Source organism: Biomphalaria glabrata, chromosome 11, assembly GCF_947242115.1.
Source record: "Biomphalaria glabrata chromosome 11, xgBioGlab47.1, whole genome shotgun sequence".
Lineage (NCBI taxonomy): Eukaryota > Metazoa > Mollusca > Gastropoda > Planorbidae > Biomphalaria > Biomphalaria glabrata.
The window spans coordinates 1,668,505-1,692,007 of NC_074721.1; the positions used below are offsets into that span (position 1 = coordinate 1,668,505).

The following is a 23,503-nucleotide window of genomic DNA, read 5'->3' on the forward strand; positions in this document are numbered from 1 at the left end:
GAAAAAAAAAAACAGAATAAAAAAACGAACATACCATATACAGTGCAGAAGAGGGGTTGAACCCGATCCCCTCACAGGCTTGGGCGCAGCGAACATTTAAACAGATCGACTTACGCAGTGAAATAAATAAAATATAAAATAAACTATAAAAAACGGAAGAGAACTGAAACGCGGGGCCCTCGGACGTCCCTTTAAAGACGTTATAGAGGTTTTGTGGACGTCTATCTGGAGTTTCATAGCTGTATCCCCTGTTCTGGTACGGTAGAGGGGGGGGGGGTAATTTAACGGCGAGGTGGAGGCGTGGGGGGTAGGGAAAAATTATGGGTGGGATAGACGGTGGGAGGAACTGTGGAGGGGTGGTCCCATTCCGCGCCCCATGCACCCACCGCAGACACGGGGAATACAATTAACCAGACCCCATCGTTTCACGTGTGTGTGTGTGTGTGTGTGTTGGGTTCACGTCTTTCTCTCGCGCGGGCTCCTCCGCCCCTGCTTTCGCCTTGGTCGCCTCCCACGATCTGGCTGTACGTTTGATTGACGCGAACTCGTCGCGGGCTCGTCCAATGGCAGCGCGAGAAGCTAAGCCCCCGTCTTTCTCTCCCCCCTTCCATTAGTTTCCCCACCTCAAGATCTGTTCCGGTAGGTCGAGACCACAGAACAAGCCAGCAGAAACACCAACCTCTCTCTTCACAGCGCGCACTGCAGTCGAACAGACGCGTTCGATAGATGGCGCTCCATTTCTTCTCCCCACCATCTTTCACTACGAAATGTTTAGCCAAAGTACATGTAGATTTGTAGATCTAGTGTTTATAGTTTAGCTTTTATTTACAATCCTAACTTTCTTCTAGGCTACTCAGTCCAAAACGATCTAGATTATTCTAGATCTAATCATTTTGTTCCATTAACAGGATTATAGATCGTTTGATTGTCATCGTAACAGTTTAATTATATTTTTGTGTAAACTTCGGATTTGGTTTTTGTTTGGACAGAGGGTTTTGAGAAGAGAGGGGGTCTCACTCTAGAACTAATGATCTTTTAGGTAAGCTTCATAAAACAAGTGTTTTGCTAGAGCAGTGGTTCTCAAAACTGTAGTCCGCGGACCATACGACCGCAAGGGGTCTGAAAAAAGGTGAAAATTATATATAATTTAAAAAAATGTTTCGTCAAAAGCCAGTTTATCTGATCGGACAGTTTCAATATCAATGTATTCGATAATCGATATTGTTTAATGTGACTGTTAAGAACTGTCCTATTATGACTTAAAAGTTTTGAAGAAACTCTTCACTACTATTCACTTGGATATTCCTGTCAGGAAAATATACCATTTTACACGTATACCAACTCAGATCCCAATCATAGACTAATCCAGTTTAACACAGGAGAAGCTTGTTTAAATATCTGTAAAACAAGAAATTAAAAAAACAATGTTTCAACAAGGAGACCTCGAATTGTGGTCTCAAAAACAGATTCCAATTTTAAATCCGCATTATGAGTCATTGTACAGAAGTAGTTGGCTGCTATACTGTCTTCCTATTTGGTACAATGTGGATTCATTGTCGTAATGAGCCGTGACAAACAATTGAAATCGACTAGAAATTCCTGCGCTCGCGGAGATTTGCGGACCCACCGATAGTGTAAAATAAAAAAGAACAGACTACGTTGCGCAGGTCACCTTGAAAGAATGTCAGAGAACAGAGGAGCGAAAAATTGTATACAGGCAAAAACCAAAAGGCAGACTCCGAATGCGATGGATTTATGATTTGGAGGCAGATCTACACCAGCTTGGGGTTAGGGCGTGGAGACGAAAGGCCCAAGAGAGATCTGAATGGAGGGATGTGTTGAAGCAGGCCAGAGCCCTCAATCGGCTGTGGCGCCATTGGGATGGGTGGATGGAGATTAGCGGTTGCTAACACTTCATTAACAAGACAGTCTTTGTATTTAGATCTTTTTTTTTTTCAATTGTAATTTATATATCATGCGTTTATGTAACTGTTTAAAAAATCCACGACCTTGCCAGGATTCGAACCCGGGACCCCCAATTCGAAAGCAAAGCGCTATACCATTCAGCCTACGCGCCTCCTCAATATTTTTATAAGCTATTTATTACTGTCAAGATTAAAGACTTTGTTGTCGATTCGAAAGGTAAAACTGGTGTATGACCTAAACTGAGACATCTTCTTACAGGAGTTTGATTCGTGAGTGTAATCCAGGACCTTAGTTGACCCATTTCGAATGCGCGACATAGCCTCGTAAACCGTTGACCACATGCCGCTGACTGTCGTTGACCCATAGTACCAAAACTGCTGGTAGACAAGTAAACTGCTGTAGGCGTAGTATATTGTTATAATCCTAGTGGCGGACTGAAAGGGTTAATGTGTGTGTGACCTAATGACACACGAGAATAAGGCGAATCACACAGGTCAAGGGCAGTTGAACAAGGGACAGTACTGCTAATACACGCAAATATGTCCCGTGCTGTGGTCATGTGACGAAAGCCTTCACGAACAAGAGACAAAGCGTGTTAGAAAGAACTCAGTTGAGTCCAGGACAGCAAGCAAGACTGTGTGTTAGAAAGTGAGTCCTTGCAAATGTAGCTGTACGAGCTAGAGAGACTTGTAGTGATTAGTTAGGCAGTTCTGTTGTGTAGCAAAGCATTTGAATTTAGTGTAGCCAATTGTGTTTATTGGCTGTTGTCGATGTAATTGTAAATAAACCGCCACTTTGTTTATTGAAGCTCTTGTTGTCAAGTTGATGTCTTAGATGTGCTGTGTTGTGTTGAGCAGTGTTTGCAGAAGGCCTGGGTAGAGAAGAACGTAACAATATTTAAACTTATGAAACTTGAAAGAACTTAAAGAACTTCTTTGTGAATAAGTTGTATTACGATGTAGAGGAATTTTGAAATTTAACTTGAGATAAAAATGAAATAAAGTTATATTTAAAACAAATCTAGCTCACAGTAAAACAACACGTCTTTACACTCAGGCATGCTGTAGTCGTCTGGCGAACCCATGACAGCTTACGACAGTGCAGCTTTGCTTGCATCATTCACACTGAATAGTGGCATAGCTTCTTATTAGCCACCAACCATTCGCGAACTTCTTATCGTCACCATAGAAACACACACGCTCCATAACACCACAGAAGTCTCTGAACGTAACAGTATCGGATATTAAGTCATGAGAGGACAATGGTCACTGACAAATAGAAGTACTATTTACCATTGTATGTGAATAAATAGCAGCGTCGTTTGTTTATTCACAAATGTAATCGATTACCAACAATAGAGTATTGCGAATATTTTCACACCAAAAGTGACTCGGAGTAATCTTCTCTTTGTTTACACTTTAACTGGTAAGATCTCGATTACGTTATTGGAGAGATACAGTAAGAGAGAGAAAAAAATAAAGACAAAGCGATACGAAGAAATGCGGTGGCGATGTAATTGAACCAAAAGAAGAACGTAATAAGACACAAAATAAAAAGAGGAAGTTTGCGGTAGATTTTGAAACAAATCAACAAAATAGACAATGTGAAGGACGCCCTATTGAAATATCACTGCTGCCAACTCATTCATAAAAATACATTAAGCTACAAGCGAAAGAGACTAGACAATTAGATTCTACCTGGTAGTGTGCTATGCGCTCTGGACTGTCACCTCGACTGTATCTCGTTCGAACCCTGCCTGCCACTATACCCGCTTTGTTTGGGGCTGGAATGTTATAGTTTTCAATTCTGAAGAATCATCCGAAACATGTAAACACACACACACACACGCATGCACGCACACACACACACACACACACACACACACACACACACACACACACACACAAAATAACAGTGCTGAAAAATTCACCGAAATTCTCATCTCATGTATTCAAAATTAAAATGGCTTATCATTACTTATCATTACTTTCGTATTCTTAACACATGATACACCAAAACGCTTGCTATTTATGGATGTGCCCTTTGTATCAGCTATCTACTGTCTCTTGTATCAGCTATCTACTGTCTCTTGTATCAGCTATCTACTGTCTCTTGTATCAGCTATCTACTGTCTCTTGTATCAGCTATCTACTGTCTCTTGTATCAGCTATCTACTGTCTCTTGTATCAGCTATCTACTGTCTCTTGTATCAGCTATCTACTGTCTCTTGTATCAGCTATCTACTGTCTCTTGTATCAGCTATCTACTGTCTCTTGTATCAGCTATCTACTGTCCCTTGTATAAGCCTTCTAAGGCCTCTTGTATCAGTAATTTACGGCCTCTAAATCAGCAATATGCGGCCTATTATATCAGCTTTTTTACGTCCTGTTATTTCAGTTTTCGACAGCCTTTCATTTCAATTTTAGATTCCAGTTATTTCCCTAATCTACGGCCAGTTATTTAAGTTTTCTAAGGCCTTTTATTTTAGTTTTTTATTTCAGTTATTTCAGTTTTCTAAGGCCTTTTATTTTAGTTTTCTATTTCAGTTATTTCAGTTTTCTAAGGCCTTTTATTTTAGTTTGCCATCTCAGTTATTTCAGTTTTCTATCTCAGTTATTTCAGTGTTCTATCTCAGTTATTTCAGTTTTCTATCTCAGTTATTTCAGTTTTCTATCTCAGTTATTTCAGTTTTCTATCTCAGTTATTTCAGTGTTCTATCTCAGTTATTTCAGTTTTCTATCTCAGTTATTTCAGTTTTCTATCTCAGTTATTTCAGTTTTCTATCTCAGTTATTTCAGTGTTCTATCTCAGTTATTTCAGTTTTCTATCTCAGTTATTTCAGTTTTCTATCTCAGTTATTTCAGTTTTCTATCTCAGTTATTTCAGTTTTCTATTGCCTGTTATCAGATATGTCAAGTAGGTCAGCACGAGACAACTGAAGCTGGTGAGGAGTGCAGTGGATGACCTGTGATTGTCGTATTCCCAGCAACCACCATCCAAAACATTAGCAGACGACGCTTTAAGGACCCGCTAGCGGTCAACCCTGGTCACACTCCAATGCATCGTTACACCCCCTCCACCTCCTCCCTTTAAAAAAAGAATGCACGGGCGTCGATATGTTATAATAACTCACCGTCTTTCACTCGCCTGGCTTTTAGTTAGATCTCTGTAACCCTAACCCTTAGTGGTAAGGTCAAAACTATGACTAATGAATCAGTAGGCTATTTCTCTTTGTATAATTAATTAAGAGAATTATTCTAAAACCAAAAAAAAAAAAAAAAAAAAATAATAATAATAAAAAAATATTAAATAAAAATTATCAACTTTTAACGAATCTTACGTTTAGACGGACAGACAGACACGACCAGATTTACCCATATACAACAAACGCTATAGCTTGGTGTCCCTAATAAATATTTTGCCATATCTGGGCTTATAAGGGTTCCCAAAAGGGCCCCGTATCTCAAATAGCTTTGGGCATTTTCAAGTCTAAATTCAGCACTGCAGACAGAATGGTAGATAGATGGATACACCGATCGCTTGTATATGTAAAAAAATAATAAAAAATGAACTGTATTGCATGCTTTATTTTTTTTTTAATCATAGTCAATATGACTAACTTCATCCTGGACTCTCTTCATTCTATTATCCAGTTTGTTTTAAAACGAGACATTAAAAATCAACAACAAAAACTACTTCCACTGATAGGAGAGCTCGTTTGTTTCCGTAGAAGCAAAGCTAATTGTCTTCATTTAAAAAGAATAATTGAACAAAAAAAAAAAAAAGCATGCCCCCTCCCCCCCCCCCCCTTTCTTTTCCTACACACGCATATAATTGTTCACCTTTCTCAGCCACTGTCTCCACGCACCCCCTCCCTTCCCCCTCCCCTCCCTGCCACCTCCCACCCTCCCTTTTCACGTTCCAGTGGTAACTTACATTCACTGACCTAAACCATGACACAATCAAAGGGCAGATAATCGTGCAGGTTTTTTTTTTTTTACTCTTCTCTCCCCTGATGCCCAAAAAAGATAAAAAAATCGAAACACGATATCTTGGGTAGAAAACAGTTTGGGTGGTATTCGATTACTGATTAGGAGCCGTTGTATCAGTTTCCCCCTAGCGCCCCCCCCCCCTGTCGGTCTCCCCATCTTCCACTCCACACATTGCCACCCCTTCGTGAGATCTTTGCCTTTATTCAAGAGATTGGTGGAATTTGGGTGGTGCAGGGTGCCGCTGATGCAGGGCGGTGGGAGAGGAGAGTGCTGTTGACATGGAGCGTTTTAGTTTACAGAATAAAACACGCACACGCACACACACACACACAAAACATGGCGGTTGATAGGAAGTTGCTGCAGCAGACGATGAAACCAGAGATTGATTCCATCGTGACAACTTGCTGCAAAATTTTAGGTGAACGATCAGTTGCATAATTATTTGTAGTATAGAGACGCATAGATGGAGAGAGACAGAGAGAGATGAATATGAGAGAGAGAGAGAGAGAGTAAGAGAAAAAAGGGGGGGGGGGTATAGCCAGAGAAAGTAATTTATCTTATCTTATATAATACAGACGTTACTTCAAAAAAGAAGATGATTACGTCATACGCGTCATGCCTTTGGTCATGCATATTAACCAATGACTTAAATTCTGCCAAGTCACTGGTTTTCCTGGCTAGCTCAGGCAACCCATTCCATGCTCTAATAGCACTAGGGAAGAAGGAGTATTTGTACAAATTTGTCCTAGCATATGGGACGAGGAGTGTGCCTTTATCTTTGTGTCTTTCAGAGTATTTTATTAGATTTTGTTTTTGTATTTGAAGATTATGGTTCAGTGTTTTATGTATAATTGCTACTTTACTTTTGAGTCTTCTGTCCTGAAGGCTTTCTAAATTTAGTGATTTTACTAAAGGTGTTACCCTAGTCAATTGTGAATATTAGTTTGTTATGAATTTTTGATTCAATAGTTTATTTAGTTTTTTTTTCCAACAAGGTGCCCATTTAGAAATTAGTGGACTCTTTCTAAAAATACTTAAATAAAAAAAAAATCACAGCCTTCAAATGGATTTGAACCACTCGACCACCGAGGGCTACAATGTCACAGGTGTTTAACTAGATTGAAAATATTTAAATATTTACTTTTTGAAATATAATTACATTCCAAAATCCAAACTCCATTAAGCTCACGGTAAAAAAAACAAACAAGATAAATGCATTTTTTCGGACATCACTTCAGAATAATGCATTCTAATCAAAACCTACTGCTAGACTGCAGAGGACTGCTAGACTGCGACTGCTAGACTGCAGAGGACTGCTAGACTGCAGAGGACTGCTAGACTGCGACTGCTAGACTGCAGAGCACTGCTAGACTGCAGAGGACTGCTAGACTGCGACTGCTAGACTGCAGAGGACTGCTAGACTGCAGAGCACTGCTAGACTGCAGAGGACTGCTAGACTGCGACTGCTAGACTGCAGAGGACTGCTAGACTGCAGAGGACTGCTAGACTGCAGAGGACTGCTAGACTGCAGAGCACTGCTAGACTGCAGAGGACTGCTAGACTGCGACTGCTAGACTGCAGAGGACTGCTAGACTGCAGAGCACTGCTAGACTGCAGAGGACTGCTAGACTGCGACTGCTAGACTGCAGAGGACTGCTAGACTGCAGAGGACTGCTAGACTGCAGAGGACTGCTAGACTGCAGAGCACTGCTAGACTGCAGAGGACTGCTAGACTGCGACTGCTAGACTGCAGAGGACTGCTAGACTGCAGAGCACTGCTAGACTGCAGAGGACTGCTAGACTGCGACTGCTAGACTGCATAAGACTGGTAGACTGCAAAGAATTGCAACAGGCAGGATTCAAACATGGGGCCATTATTACGACAGTCCGAAGCGCATTTACGACCAGGCATCTATTATATATTGGTCGAAGTGTAATTCCCTAGTATCATGGGCGTAGCCAGGGGGGGGTTCTTGGGGTTCAAACCCCCCCCGAAATGAAATTCCCCCCCCCCCCCCGCAGGGGGGGGGGAACGGAATTAAGTGACTGATTTTTGCTTTCATTTTGTTTATTTTAGGTGAGATTTTAATACTAAATCATCACTTACCACAGCACAGCCGAGGCAGTTTTGAGTTAAAAACCCTCTACCAGGGGGTTTTGAGTTTAAACCCCCCTACCAAGGGGTTTTGAGATTAAACAACCCCTATCAGGGGGTTTTGAGATACAAATCCCTCTACCAGGGGGCTTTGAGTTTTAAACCCCCTACCAGAGGTTTTTGCAGTTTAATCACCCTCTTCTATAAAACAAAACAAAAAAAAAATGCAAACAACAATCCCCAAATTCCAACAGCACAGTTGAGGAAGATTTTGATTTTAAAACCCCCTCCAAAATTTACGATAAACCCCATCTTCAATATAAAAAAAGCAAATTACACACTCAAAATTCTATGAGCGTAGCCAAAGGGGTTTTGAGTTTAACCCCCCCCCCCCTCCAGTTGGGGTTTGAAGCTAAAAAGTACCTCTTCAATATAAAAAAAAAAGCAAATTACACACTATAAAATCTATGAGCGAAGCCAAAGGGGTTTTGAGTTTAAATCCCCCTCCTCCAGATGGCTTTTTCTTTAAAGTTTAAAACCCCTCCAGATGGTTTTGAGTTTAAAATTCCCTTACAGAGCGTTTAGAGTTGAAAACCTCTCTCTTCAATATTATTTTAAAGCAAACTACAGTCACCAAATTCTAAGATCGTAGCTAAATGGGGTTTTGAATTAAAAACAAAACAAAAAAACTCCAGAGATTTCTTAGTTCAAAACCCCTCAACAGATGATTTGACGAAAAAACTTTCCTTTTCGATATAAAATCTAAAGCGAAATACAGGCATGTAAGTCCAAGAGCGTAGTCAAGAAAGGTTACAAATTTCTACCAGTGGCTTGGGCTCCATTAATAAAGTGTGAATAGTCTTCTGCCGAAATTGAAAATCATTAAATGTGTCTCAACAAAGATGGTTAAGACAGATTTTAGGAGTCAGTCATAGAGATCGGGTCTAAATCAAAGAAATCATATGCCGAACTGGGAGTCGAATCCTTAGTAGTGACAGAGCGTCGCATGAGGTTTTGCAGGACATGTTCTCACACAAAATGAATTACGCAAAATAAGAGTTGCGGAAACAGCTTGCCGGAAAATGCGCCGAACGGCGCTAGAGGGTCTAAGTCAGTAAGAATAGCACATTAGGTTTTTTGAAATAAAACTTTTTAATAGCAAGATAATGCACTGTAGATACCTCAGAATATGTATTTTGTTGGCTTTCAATACCAGAAATAGTGCTCGGCGGCGGGGCTTTGCCCCGCGCTGGGGGAGAGCTGCGAACTCCCCCAGACCCCCTTGCTAGCAAGGGCGGGGAGTCTACAATAAACAATAAACGTCTTCCGAAAGGGTCAGAATGTAATAAAGATTAATTATGTACACACACACACACACATATATATATATATATATATATAATTTTTTTCGCCCGGGGGGGGGGGGGGTCCGGGGGGGGGAATCCCCCCCCAAAACCCTCCCCGAAAAAAAATCCTGGCTACGCCCATGCCTAGTATACATACCATACACAATTGGACGTTGGTCGAAATGTAATATATATAGAGAGAGACATACACATTATAGACGAACACACAGTTACAAAAGCAGCCATACACACGGACACATTATACACACACTTACACATAAACAGAGAAACACTTTGATTGCGTACACACATTTCATAAAGAGAAGAGAACATCTCCAGACAGTAAGCGTCTATAAATCAATAGGTCTGTCGCTGGCAAAGACAAACCAGTTTCTGGGATCAAAGGGAGGCCATCATAACTCACAGAATACAAGACGATGGCAGACTCAGATAGCTGCAGCCTACATCTTCAACGGACTCAGATCTGTTACTTCAAAAAAACAAAAAAAACAAAACAAAAAAAAAAAAAAGGATATGAGTCCGGGAGTGGAACTATTTGCCGTCAGGAAATTTGTCGCAAGGAAAATCCACGCGCGGAGTGAGCTACATAGTTGGTCTGTTGGCGCGTGCATGTCTGGAAGTGAGGACTTGCGTTTCATCTCTCGACTCATTATCGTCTCGTGCGACTACAGTGCTGGAAGATGCGTATTCCCCCCCCCCCCCCCCAAAACCGACCCTCCTTTACGTCTGAAGACAACAGTCGCTGCTCAGTACTCTTGGTGATGGCTTAGGAAGTCCGCCGCCGTGGAGCTAATGACCCAGAACGGGCGTCATTCACCAACCCGCTCCCTCCACAACTGTACCTATATTATAAGTGTCTAAATGTATAGACTATGCCGTCCTGTTCTCCCCCTTTCCCTATTTTCTTCAAATGAAAACAAAGATGGGACTAGGGAGAGTACATAATGCATTGAATTTAAAATAATTTTTTAAAATAGTAAAGTTCCCATTTCCTACCTTGTGATCTAGGATGATGTAAAGATTATCTGTTTATGAGGCCAAAGGTTAACGAGGGTGTCATGAGGCCAGCACAACGACCAACCGCCTTTACTTTTCCTCAACTAATTTCATGTACGTATTACAGCTGGGCGGACTCAAGAGGCATCCTAAAGATCTCGAAAGTCAAAATTCCAGCCTTCCACGGGATTCGAACCCGAGACCGCTTTGGTTTGAAGCCAAGCGCTTTACCAATCAGCAACCAAGCCCCATTGATGTAATATGTACTAGACACACAGCCAAAGCTTACATCTGCAATTCATTAAGGCTAGAACTGTAGAACTGTTGCGCTTTACCAATCAGCCACCAAGCCTCATTGATGTAATATGTAGTAGTCACACAGCCAAAAGCTTACGTCTGCAATTCAATAAGGCTAGAACTGTAGAACTGTTGCGCTTTACCAATCAGCCACCAAGCCTCATTGATGTAATATGTAGTAGTCACACAGCCAAAGCTTACATCTGCAATTCAATAAGGCTAGAACTGTAGAACTGTTGCGCTTTACCAATCAGCCACCAAGCCTCATTGATGTAATATGTAGTAGTCACACAGCCAAAAGCTTACGTCTGCAATTCAATAAGGCTAGAACTGTAGAACTGTTGCGCTTTACCAATCAGCCACCAAGCCTCATTGATGTAATATGTAGTAGTCACACAGCCAAAGCTTACATCTGCAATTCAATAAGGCTAGAACTGTAGAACTGTTGCGCTTTACCAATCAGCCACCAAGCCTCATTGATGTAATATGTACTAGTCACACAGCCAAAGCTTACATCTGCAATTCAATAAGGCTAGAACTGTAGAACTGTTGCGCTTTACCAATCAGCCACCAAGCCTCATTGATGTAATATGTAGTAGTCACACAGCCAAAAGCTTACGTCTGCAATTCATTAAGGCTAGAACTGTAGATCGTATAGCCGATCCAATGAGTAATAAGAGTGGCGTGGTGATAGCGCTTCTACCGAACAATGCATCTCGACGTCGAATGTTAGAGGAAGCATGATTTTCAGGCCGGAATTTCAGGAAATCGGCATATTTCCTCAAGCCAAGATGTGTAGATGGCATGTGTGAGCTGGAAGTTGGTCGTTGTGCTGGCTGCTTGATCGTCACTTCACAATTTTCGTCTCGTTTTGTTCAAAGTTACTATTCAGACCTAGATAAGTGATACAAAACTACTTAATGTAAAAAAAAATAAAAAAAATAAAATAAACCTAAACAGTATTATTTAGAGTCAGAGAAGATATTTTCTTATTTGAGTAACGGTAAATCATATGACATCATCATCCCTGCAAAACATATGGCATCATATCACTACACTGTAATCTGCAGTAGTATCCATGTCCCAGGTTGTCTGATCTGAGATTAAAGCCATGGGACACGTAAGTATTGGGTGTCCAGAGATCTCCGCCACGCACCCCCCCCCACCATGTCACAGCACATTATTGTTGTTATTGTTTTTCATCTCCCCCCCCCCCTCTTCCCACAGAATGTCTATATCACCCCCTTCCTACAAAACGTCTACATTACCCTTCGAACAGATGTCGGGCGAGACTCGAATATTTTCCAGGATATGTAAGTTGTGGGGGGGGGGGGTCTAGTGTTACTGTCGTGGGTGTAGATCGGACGTCCAGTCAGTCACACCAACAGGCTGAGGGGACTAGGGTAAGGGGGAACACGTGATTACGATTTAATGTCACGGTCACTTCATGAGAGGTGGAGAGAGGTGGGGGGGGTTCGATCGCTAGACACGGGTAATGAGTCATAAACATAATTATTTAATATGTGTACATTTTATTCAGGAGGGGCGGTGGCTAAGCTGTAAAGCGCTTGGCTTCCAAATCGGTATCCCGGGTTCGAATCTTGGTGAAGACTCAAATTTTGATTATCAGTATCTTGATGGCACCTCTGAGTCCACCCAGCTTTAATGGGTACCTGACATATGTTTGGGGAAAAGGTGTTTGGTTGTTGTAAAAAAAAAGTACAGTTCCCCTTTCAGACCTTGCGATCTATGGGGCAGATGATGTCAAGGTCATCTGTTTCTGTGGCCAGCGGTTAACGAGCAGGGTGTTATGTGGCCAGCACAACGACCAACCGCCTTTACTTTCCCCAACTTAAGTCAGGTAGCCATTAGGGTTGGGTGGACTCAGGGGCGCCCTAAAAATCACGAAACTCAAAATCCCAGTCTTCAACGAGATTCGAACCCAGGACCACATGTTCGGAAGCCGAGCGCTTAACCACTCAGCCACCGCGTCCCATGTTTGGTTGTTGTGCTAGCCACACGACACCCTCGTTAACCGTGTTTTCCACAGAAACAGATGCCCCTTTTACATAATCTGCCCTATAAATTGCATGGCCTGAAAGGGAAACTTTACTTACCTTAATGTTAGTCACTAGTACACATAACTTTTGAGTCGCTTAGACAGACTTATAATAAGAGCACAAAAACTCACACACACAACCAAACCATACTTGACTGAATGTTTTCAACAAAGATGTCTTAGTAAAGAAGGAAAAGGTTTTAGAAGACAACCGCCACCCACTCCATCATTACTACGCCAAGCCGTCGCTAAGTGAGCGACTTCCTTCCACCAAGGCTACAACAGAACGCTACATAAAAACTCGTTTGTTCCCTTCTCTGCCAGACTGTAACAGAGTTACTCGTTGACAAGGGGAACGGGAAAAAGATCAAGACTTTTGTGTGTAGTCCTCAAGACTACCAAATGAGTGTTTTTTTTACATTATACATTAAATAATACGCAAAATTTATGGGCTCCCAATGAGGTAAAGCCCCCCCCCCCCGAGCCCCCCAAACGATGGCGAATTTCCTAGCTACGCCACTGCATACAAAGTAATATAGGAGATAAGTGACATTTGAAATATTACAAATTCAGAGTGTTATAAATATAGATACTAGAGCATGCGTTTTTTCTCTTGAGACTATCTAATATATAAAGTAGATTGTAAGGGGCAGTGCTTTTTTTTTTTGTGACCGTATGCAGCGGTACGGCGTACCGGCACTTTTTTCAATGTGGGGAAAAAATATTACTTTTCTTGTATTTTAACGTTTATTGTTAATTTATTAGTAGTTAAAAAGTTAGGCAATCCATCACTGAGTACCGGCACTTAAAAAAAAAAAAAAAAGCATTGGTAATGAGTATTATGCATGTATGTCTTTTATAGAGATCAAAAACCGTTAGACCAATCTTGTTTAAGACCTGTCTTGAACGCCCCTTAGATAATAGCGGTGATCTTAGGATAGGTAAGGTTGACGTACAGTACGAGAGTTTAATAGATTTAGGTCAACGAGGCATCTCGACATTGCTTTTAGGCTTATCCATTTGGACATCTGGAATGACCTAATAAAATACTACAGGAAGACATGTCTTGAAGCTAGGCTTTATTGAACAAGAATAGCAAAACAGTTCACAATAACACAGTACACACACAAGCTGACCTGGACACCATGACATTTTGACACACAAGAACAGATCAGTTCACAACACACAACAGGAAACATAAATACACTACAACAACAACAACAACAACAACATAATAATAATAATAATAATAATAATAATAATAATAATAATAATAATAATTAGAGGGCGGTACTGCTGCAGACCTGCCACATCACCAGAAAATTCCTCAGTGGAAACTGTTAAAGGGACTACGATGAATTTTGTTTCTCTTTAGCGAAACTCGACCCTGGCAGCGCCAGAGAATGACTACTCGTTCATTTCTAACATAATAATAATAATAATAATAATAATAATAATAATAATCTTTATAGTCCGTGTGGAAATTTGTCTTACAATTTGTGCATTACACCAAAGACAAAACATTATAACTATAAGAAACCAAAGTGTACATTCACACCAGACTCGCTCATAATTTACATGTGACAAAGTTTATACCATCATGGATGCCTTTTATTATTTATGAAAAAAAAAAATCCACGAAAAAAAACCCAAAAAAAACCCAAGTAAGCTGGGCAAAAAAGTTCATAATAAAAAAAAAGAAATGTGGAACTAAAAAAAGCAATAACTAAAAAACGAAACAAATAATCGAAATTTTATTTATAGAATGAAAGGGAATTAACTCAATGTGACATGTCTCTTTACAATTTTATAGATGTGTAATCTAAACTGATCTTATTGGTAATACTTAACCAGAATATGTTACTATATTGCTTTCTGGCAATTAACAAAGGAAAAAGAAAAAAAAAAGGGGGGGTGGGGGTATCATTCTTGCCTAAGGCTTGTTACACGTAAAGAGAGACGGGTAGAGACATATTAGGTTTTGCCTTCATACTGTTAGAGTCCACTGTATGCGGTTATAAAGCGGCTCGTGAAATGTGTTTATAATCAATTTATACAAAGTCTTACACGAGAACAGCTGCGATTGAAACTCAAGACAACTTTTATAATTACATGTAAACCTGGATGTAGTTCGGACGGAAATAAAAAAGAGGGATTTTAAAGGGGGCAGTGGACGACCACAGAAACAATGGATGACGAGAGTTGGAAAAAAAAACTTTTCGAAAATGGCGGGAGGGGGGAGAAAAGGAGGAGAGGCAAGGAAAAAAAGAAGGGAAGAAGTGAGCGCTGTAACTAAGTCATTCATTCACTAACTTAATCCTCGATTTATAGATAAGAGGTGAGTGTTGCGCTTAACGACTTGAACAGCAGCCAAGGCGCTCCACTCCTTCCGTTTCGAGGCAGTTATGGGAGCAAGCAAAAAAAAATGCCGTTATGGAGTGTCATCAGAGAAGGATGACCACGCCCTTCAGAGGCACATACTTTGTGGAGAGGCTTGGACAAGAAACTGACCAATAGCACCCCCTTCAGAGGCTAGACTGTATGGGAAGCTGCCTGATCTTGAATCTACTACTTACAGTATCGAAATATAAGTGAACCATCCAGCTTCAATAGAATGAACACAATGAAACTGTTTGAGTTAAATCTCATTTATGTAAATATTAAAAATACGAATGACGTCTGGTCATAAGAAGTACATATTTTCGTACTTCTACAGTATGGAAGATTTTTTTTTTCATTTTTACCAAAAGGAAGTGTAGTTACATGTTGTTATATATCAAGCTTATTATACTTATATTCACACTTAACCAGAGTAACACCTTTAGTAAAATCACTAAATTTAGAAAGCCTTCAGGACAGAAGACTCAAAAGTAAAGTAGCAATCATACACAAAACACTGAACCCTAATCTTCAAATACAAAAACAAAAATTTAATCAAATACTCAGAAAGACACAAAGATAAAGGCACATCCGCAAGGCCTGGTTCAACATGGAAAATAAAGTTCACATTGCTTTTCAAAACATAACAAACTTAAATAGGCCTATATGGTTGTGTACTTCAGATTTACATATTGTGATCCAACTCTGTATAATTCATTGAATCTCATTTTTTGAAGACAAAAAAAATACTTTATTCAGATTAAGGTTTCACTTACACTTACACCCAAGACAAACATTTTAACGGCTTAATGTCCAGACCTTATCACACTGTCGGTCAGTCAGGCTCTTGAGAAACTGTAATATCCGCCGCAGTTCAAGGATTACAAACTCATCATCAAATAATTAATTAATAAGGCATCTGATATTTTTCTTTTCTGTATTTATAAAATATTACAAACCGTAAAACATAAGTTGTTGTTTTTGTTATTCAGTATTTTTGTAGTTAGATCAATATCTAATACGCAACACAAAGGACAACAAAACAAAGAGACGGCGACTTCTGAGGACGTACGCAGTCGTCATAATTGAATGTTCCACAATATCATCTTCAATGGAGCCAAAAGTTTTGATTATTATTGTACATCGAAAGCTGTGAAGTCCAACTGCCATTTTCTCCCAGAAAAATTGGTTACATTAAACTTGTTATGCTCAACACCGAGGTCAAGAAACAGTGCCATAAGTACTTCCAGTGGTGCTGTCGTTTTGACTGAAGATAATCTCCCCTTCACCGGGGTGGGGGCAAAGGTTACTTAATCAGAAATGTCGTCAGTTCGTTGCCTTTTCTTTTTTTCATTGATTGTGATCATTGACACTGTCCGCCCCTGCTCAACAGTAATTATTCATCATCTCAAATATAGGAGCATAAGCCGCAAATTTAAAGATTGTTATGGAATTTTATTTAAATATTAAGATGACTAACTGATTGTCATTTAGATCTAATATGTATTATATATTGATGATATACAATAGGTGAACTTTGTTTAGACTACAAAATTATTGTGTCGCTTTTTCGATCTCAAATACTGTTGTCTGTCCAAAGTTTGTTTTTTATACATGGTGCATAGACGTCTCGCTTGTAGCCTATGACGTTTCAATCAACACATATTCAATTAAGTGAACACAACATAAGTTTAATTTAACACCTGGGTGATTGGGGGGGGGGGGAGGAAGCGCTCGGACCTGGAACATTGTTTGATTGACATGTTTCGAATGTTTCTTCAAAATTACGTCTTCACTCAAGCAACCCGCAGGACGGCAGGGGGGGGGGGGAAAGCGAGTAAGGTTTCGAACCCGCAACCATCGAGGCGCAGTCTAGAGCGCACACCACACGCTAAGGCAGCCACTGTGAGCGGTAGAGAAAAGGTTCACGTCCTTTTTGACGGTTTCATCAAGATAAAAATAATCAATAAGTAATCAATATTCAAAAAGTAATCAATAATCAATAAGTAATCAATAATGATTAAGTAGTCAATAATTCATCAGTAATGTTTATAGCTTACATTAAAAAGGAGCCACTACTTCATTATGAGAATTTTTTTTAAATTTTAAACTCTATGACCTGATAACAATACAGTACTCCTTCCAGACCTTCCCATCTATTGAGCAGATGACGTACATGCCATCTGTATCAACGGCCGGCTGTTGACAAGGCTATCATCTGGCCAGCACGATGACCAACCGCTTATACTTTCACCCATGTGTGTCAGGTACCCATTAGAGTTCTGAGAATCCCAAAATTAAAAATGTCAGTCTTTAACGAGACTCGAACCCCAGACTTCATCAGTTCGGAAACCCTGCGCTTTACCACAAAGTTGACCGACCATCTTATAATATTGGAATTTTGTGCTAGAAGTTCAGAACTTTAGAAAAGGGGGGCAGACATTCAGTATAGGAAAAATAGGTCAGTCATTCAGTATAGGAAAAATAGGTCAGTCATTCAGTATAGGAAAAATAGGTCAGTCATTCAGTATAGGAAAAATAGGGCAGTCATTCAGTATAGGAAAAATAGGGCAGTCATTCAGTATAGGAAAAATAGGGAGCAGACATTCAGTATAGGAAAAAAGGGAGCAGACATTCAGTATAGGAAAAAAGGGAGCAGACATTCAGTATAGGAAAAAGGGGGCAGACATTCAGTATAGGAAAAAGGGGAGCAGACATTCAGTATAGGAAAAAGGGGAGCAGACATTCAGTATAGGAAAAAAGGGAGCAGACATTCAGTATAGGAAAAAAGGGAGCAGACATTCAGTATAGGAAAAAAGGGAGCAGACATTCAGTATAGGAAAAAGGGGAGCAGACATTCAGTATAGGAAAAAGGGGAGCAGACATTCAGTATAGGAAAAAGGGGAGCAGACATTCAGTATAGGAAAAAGGGGAGCAGACATTCAGTATAACAAAAAAGGGAGCAGACATTCAGTATAGGAAAAAGGGGAGCAGACATTCAGTATAGGAAAAAGGGGAGCAGACATTCAGTATAGGAAAAAGGGGGCAGACATTCAGTATAGGAAAAAGAGGGCAGACATTCAGTATAGGAAAAAGGGGGCAAACATTCAGTATAGGAAAAAAATCTCGTAAAGAGCCAACGTAAATGTTTGGAAACCAATAACGCTACATAACTGGGGGGGGGGGCGCTAAAGGTCATTAAACAACACTGATGGTCAAAGAAAACAAAGAGCAAAATATCTCGAATGTTGATGAAGCAACTATCTAAAAACTTCCAGGTAACATTAAATGTTAGATGGACGCGTCAGTTACTGAAGCCTAGAAATTATAAAATTCTTTTCCTAATGAGACTTTGTACGTGAAGCCATATGTTAGGTGGCTAAGCGTCTCACCATTTGGTCACCACATTTTCCTTGTTGCGTATAGGCTTGCTACAGAGTCTATTAGTTTTAGAGTAAGGAGAGACAGACAGACTGAGATAGTGAAGGAAAAAAGGAAAGAATAAATTATAGAGAAAAGAGGAAGAATGAAAATAAAAAAAGAAACAGAGAAGGAAAAGAAAGATACGAAGAATGAGAGACAGATAAAAGAAGAGAAAGAAAGAAAGAGAGAAAGATAGGAAAAAGAGAGAGAGAGAGAATGAAAAAGAAAGAAAGAGACTGAAATTCAAAGAGAATAAGAGATAGAAAGAGAATGAGGGAGTCTAATAGAAAAGACAGAAAGATGACAGAAAAGAGAAACAAAGAAAACAGAAAAGAGAAAGAAAGAAGACAGTATAGAGAAAGAAAGAAAACAGAAAAGAGAAAGAAAGAAAACAGAAAAGAGAAAGAAAGAAGACAGAAAAGAGAAAGAAAGAAAACAGAAAAGAGAAAGAAAGAAGACAGAAAAGAGAAAGAACGAAAACAGAAAAGAGAAAGAAAGAAAACAGAAAAGAGAAAGAAAGAAAACAGAAGAGAGAAAGAAAGAAAACAGAAAAGAGAAAGAAAGAAAACAGAAAAGAGAAAGAAAGAAGACAGAAAAGAGAAAGAAAGAAAGCAGAAAAGAGAAAGAAAGAAAACAGAAAAGAGAAAGAAAGAAGACAGAAAAGAGAAAGAAAGAAAACAGAAAAGAGAAAGAAAGAAAACAGAAAAGAGAAAGAAAGAAAACAGAAAAGAGAAAGAAAGAAAACAGAAAAGAGAAAGAAAGAAAACAGAAAAGAGAAAGAAAGAAAACAGAAAAGAGAAAGAAAGAAAACAGAAAAGAGAAAGAAAGAAGACAGAAAAGAGAAAGAAAGAAAGCAGAAAAGAGAAAGAAAGAAAACAGAAAAGAGAAAGAAAGAAAACAGAAAAGAGAAAGAAAGAAAACTGTAAAGAGAAAGAAAGAAAACAGAAAAGAGAAAGAAAGAAAACAGAAAAGAGAAAGAAAGAAAACAGAAAAGAGAAAGAAAGAAAACTGTAAAGAGAAAGAAAGAAAACAGAAAAGAGAAAGAAAGAAAACAGAAAAGAGAAAGAAAGAAAACAGAAAAGAGAAAGAAAGAAAATACAAAAAAGAAAGAAAGAAAACAGAAAAGAGAAAGAAAGAAAACAGAAAAGAGAAAGAAAGAAAATACAAAAGAGAAAGAAAGAAAACAGAAAAGAGAAAGAAAGAAGACACAAACTAACACACTGACAATGTACAAGGTGAAATCCTTAAAGTCCACCATTTGATCACACCTAACACTTCCTAATTCAAATGTCTCCGCCAACCATCCAAAGATTTCCGCCAACAAAGACATCAATGGAAGCAAGCGCCGATTTTGTAGCAATGTGAAGTTTTGACTTTTGCACTTCTGCTAACGCGCCGCGAAAACAACCTCCTGAAGCAGAAGAGCTCTGGACATTAAAGTTCACAGAAACGTCTTTGAAGTCTCCATAATCAGGCGTCTGCGTGTTTGGAGACGGTCAGTTAATGCCCCCGAATTTCTGCTACAGCCTTATGGTCAGTTTCGGCGATCAATCTGGGAAAAACAATAACCGCGTAAATAGCTAAGCTATTCCAACAACTAATGTTCTATTCAACTCTGGTCTTCCTTGGATCTAAACCGTGTTTGAATGAAGTGTGAAACTTGTTATTTTTACATTTCTCCAAGACACTTGAATGTCAGGACAAAGAAGACTTGTTATGGAGTCCCTCTGATACGAAGAATGGGTTGATAGCAATGTTAACAGCCAAAGAAGAATTGATTGTGTGCCTTTTAGTTTTGACTGACAGAACAGATTTGTAATCATGCTGCGCGTTAGTACAAGTGAAAGATTTTATTAAGTCCCTTTGTCTGGTACAAATTTCGAGCAAGTTACTTCTCCTGCTTCCCAAAGTCGGATTACGTTGAAACTTTTGCACAATTATTCATTGTTCCTAGCAAAACTTGAATTTTAAAAAAAATTAACCAATTAGTCATTTAAATAGTCGCATTTAATTAATTTTGTTTAATTTCAAACAAGGGAAATAAATCTTACAGTATTTAGATATATGTCTTATGCTGTGAAGTTAACACCGTTAGTTAAGTTTTTTTTTTGTTCTGAATATTTGTTACAATTTTGCTTGTACATCTAACATTGAGGATAAAACAATAATAAACCGTAGAAGTTCTAAGACAAAGTCAAAATTTTGATCACGTGAGAGATGTGTGCGTGTCTAGTTTTATCCAGAGTACCGCACAAGCAGTGATGGATTTATCTATAGGCGACATAAGCTATAGTTTAAGGGGCCTTCGCATGCTTTGGGGGGTGGGGGAGCAAAAATTATTAAATGAATATTTTTAATCATCTTGAAGAGAGAGCAAAAAAGAAAGATTGACTTTCAAGGGGGCCCCCATATATCTAATAGCTTAGAGCCTACTCAAGTCTAAGCCCGGCCCTGCTTACATGTAACGCAGAGAAAGGAGCTTGAAGACGTGCAGTTTAACGGCGTCAAATCTTGAACGAAATCTCTTCACACTATCTTACATACGGTTGGCTTATAGATGGGGGAGGTAGTTTGGAGTTTCTATGGCGACGATGAGAAGAAGTTTGCGATTGGCTGGTGGCTATGCAGTGTGAATGATGCAAGTTAAGCGGCAGTGTCGTAAGCTGGCTTAGGTGCGTTGGACGACTCCAGATTGCCTGAGTGTAAAGACGTGTTGTTGTTTTTTTTTTAGATTTGTTTAAAATATAAGTTTATTTCATCTCAAGTTTTATTTCTCTATATTGGAATAAAATTTGTATTTAGATTTGTTCGCAAAGAATTATTTCAAGTTTTATAAGTTAAAACATAACACGCCTACAGAGGTTTGGTTATCAACCAGCAGTTTGGCGCTACAAGTCAACGGCCGTCAACACCCAGACAACTTCGCTCTGACACTCCAGCGATACAACCTATGACATGATCTTATATAATACAGACGTTACTTCAAAAAAGAAGATGATTACGTCCTACGCGTCATGCATTTAGTCATGCATATTAACCAATGACTTAAATTCTGCCAAGTCACTGGTTTTCCTGGCTAGCTCAGGCAACCCATTCCATGCTCTAATAGCACTAGGGAAGAAGGAGTATTTGTACAAATTTGTCCTAGCATATGGGACGAGGAATGTGCCTTTATGACAACTAATAAATAAAAAAACAACCTGTTTGTGCCATTTTAAAATTTAAACAACAAAAACAGACATTTCACACACAGCATCTCACTCTCACTCACTCTCCCTCTCCCCAAGTCACTCCCTCCTTTCTCTCTCTCCTCTTATCTCCCCTCCAATGAAACTCTATCTCCTGGTTTTGCTTCACGCATGACAGTCAAGGACCTGCAATGATGCAGTCTCACAAAACAAAAATAGAAGAGTTCTTCTCCACACGGTAGAAACACGGTAGAAACTCCTTCTAAAGTGGAAGCAATTATTTAAGATAAGCTAAAAGCAGGGGGTTCTTATAATTTTGGGGGTCGATTGACAATTTGCCAGGGGGTCGCCTAAGACCATTGCAAAAATGAATTGTTTTTGTCCATTCTTCTGTGTTGCTGTATGTGTATGAAGAGGGGGGGGGGATCGCGGCAGAGTTTTGGGGGGGGGGGGTGTAAAAAGGGGTCGCCGAGCCTAAAAGGTTGAGAACCGCTGAGATAAAGCACGCCCCCCCCCCCCCACCGCCCCAAATTAAACAAAGATATGTACATTCAAAATTAATGCCCTTGCAACACTGGCGTGATCTTCCGTTCACGTTACGCTGCAGACAAATACAAGGGCCTACAACATTCGTTCTCCATGCCATGCCAATGACTTTTCTGAGATGATCTATTGATGGTCTGTTTGTTGACAATTATAGATTCTAGATATTGATGTTGCATGCGAGTTCGATGAAGACACAACAACAGATTGAATAAAGAATATACTTAATAACTCAGGCTGATAACTTCCAACAATTTTATGAATAAGCTAAAGGGCACAGTCCTCTGTCGTCCTCTAAGGCGTCCTGTCCGTTACTTTCTCTCTAGTTCGTAATTCTACTTTTTTAATTACTCGTCACGTCACTAAGGAAAAACCCGATTAAACTCAGCTTCTACGAGTCGTGTGTCACTACAGATCTAAGCGTGTAGTCCAGCAAATTGTTACGATTAATGACTCGTTCTCATAGCAATAAGTCTAGTATATGACTCCACATTCTTTAAGAAAATTAGATTGTTGTACATTATGGACTTTAAGATTGTCTGTAAATTAGATTTCTGTACATTAAGGTCTTTAAGATTGTCTATAAATTAGATTTCAGTACATTAAGGTCTTTAAGATTGTCTATAAATTAGATTTCAGTACATTAAGGTCTTTAAGATTGTCTGTAAATTAGATTTCGTACATTAAGGTCTTTAAGATTGTCTATAAATTAGATTTCTGTACATTAAGGTCTTTAAGATTGTCTGTAAATTAGATTTCTGTACATTAAGGTCTTTAATTAAGATTTCTGTACATTAAGGTCTTTAACATTGTCTATAAATTAGATTTCAGTACACTAAGGTCTTTAAGATTGTCTATAAATTAGATTTCTGTACATTAAGGTCTTTAAGATTGTCTGTAAATTAGATTTCTGTACATTAAGGTCTTTAAGATTGTCAGTAAATTAGATTTCTGTACATTAAGGTCTTTAATTAAGATTATCTATAAATTAGATCTCAGTACATTAAGGTCTTTAAGATTGTCAGTAAGTTAGATTTCTGTACATTAAGGTCTTTAATTAAGATTATCTATAAATTAGATCTCAGTACATTAAGGTCTTTAAGATTGTCAGTAAATTAGATTTCTGTACATTAAGGTCTTTAATTAAGATTATCTATAAATTAGATCTCAGTACATTAAGGTCTTTAAGATTGTCAGTAAATTAGATTTCTGTACATTAAGGTCTTTAATTAAGATTA

General features: G+C 39.1%; 1 protein-coding gene across 4 annotated transcripts in view; it reads right to left on the minus strand.

The window, feature by feature from the left end:
• The window catches only part of LOC106078423 (homeobox protein Hox-A13-like), a 135,626-nt gene that overhangs the window by 70,548 nt on the left and 41,575 nt on the right, over window positions 1-23,503 (minus strand). For 2 of the 4 annotated variants that reach the window (XM_056004130.1, XM_056004129.1), the window contains exon 1: window positions 35-194. The exons of the other annotated variants lie outside the window; for them this stretch is intronic. The gene's annotated coding sequence lies outside the window, so the exon portion shown is untranslated. Of the gene's footprint in view, window positions 1-34; window positions 195-23,503 lie in introns of those variants that run through there. 4 annotated transcript variants of the gene reach the window in all.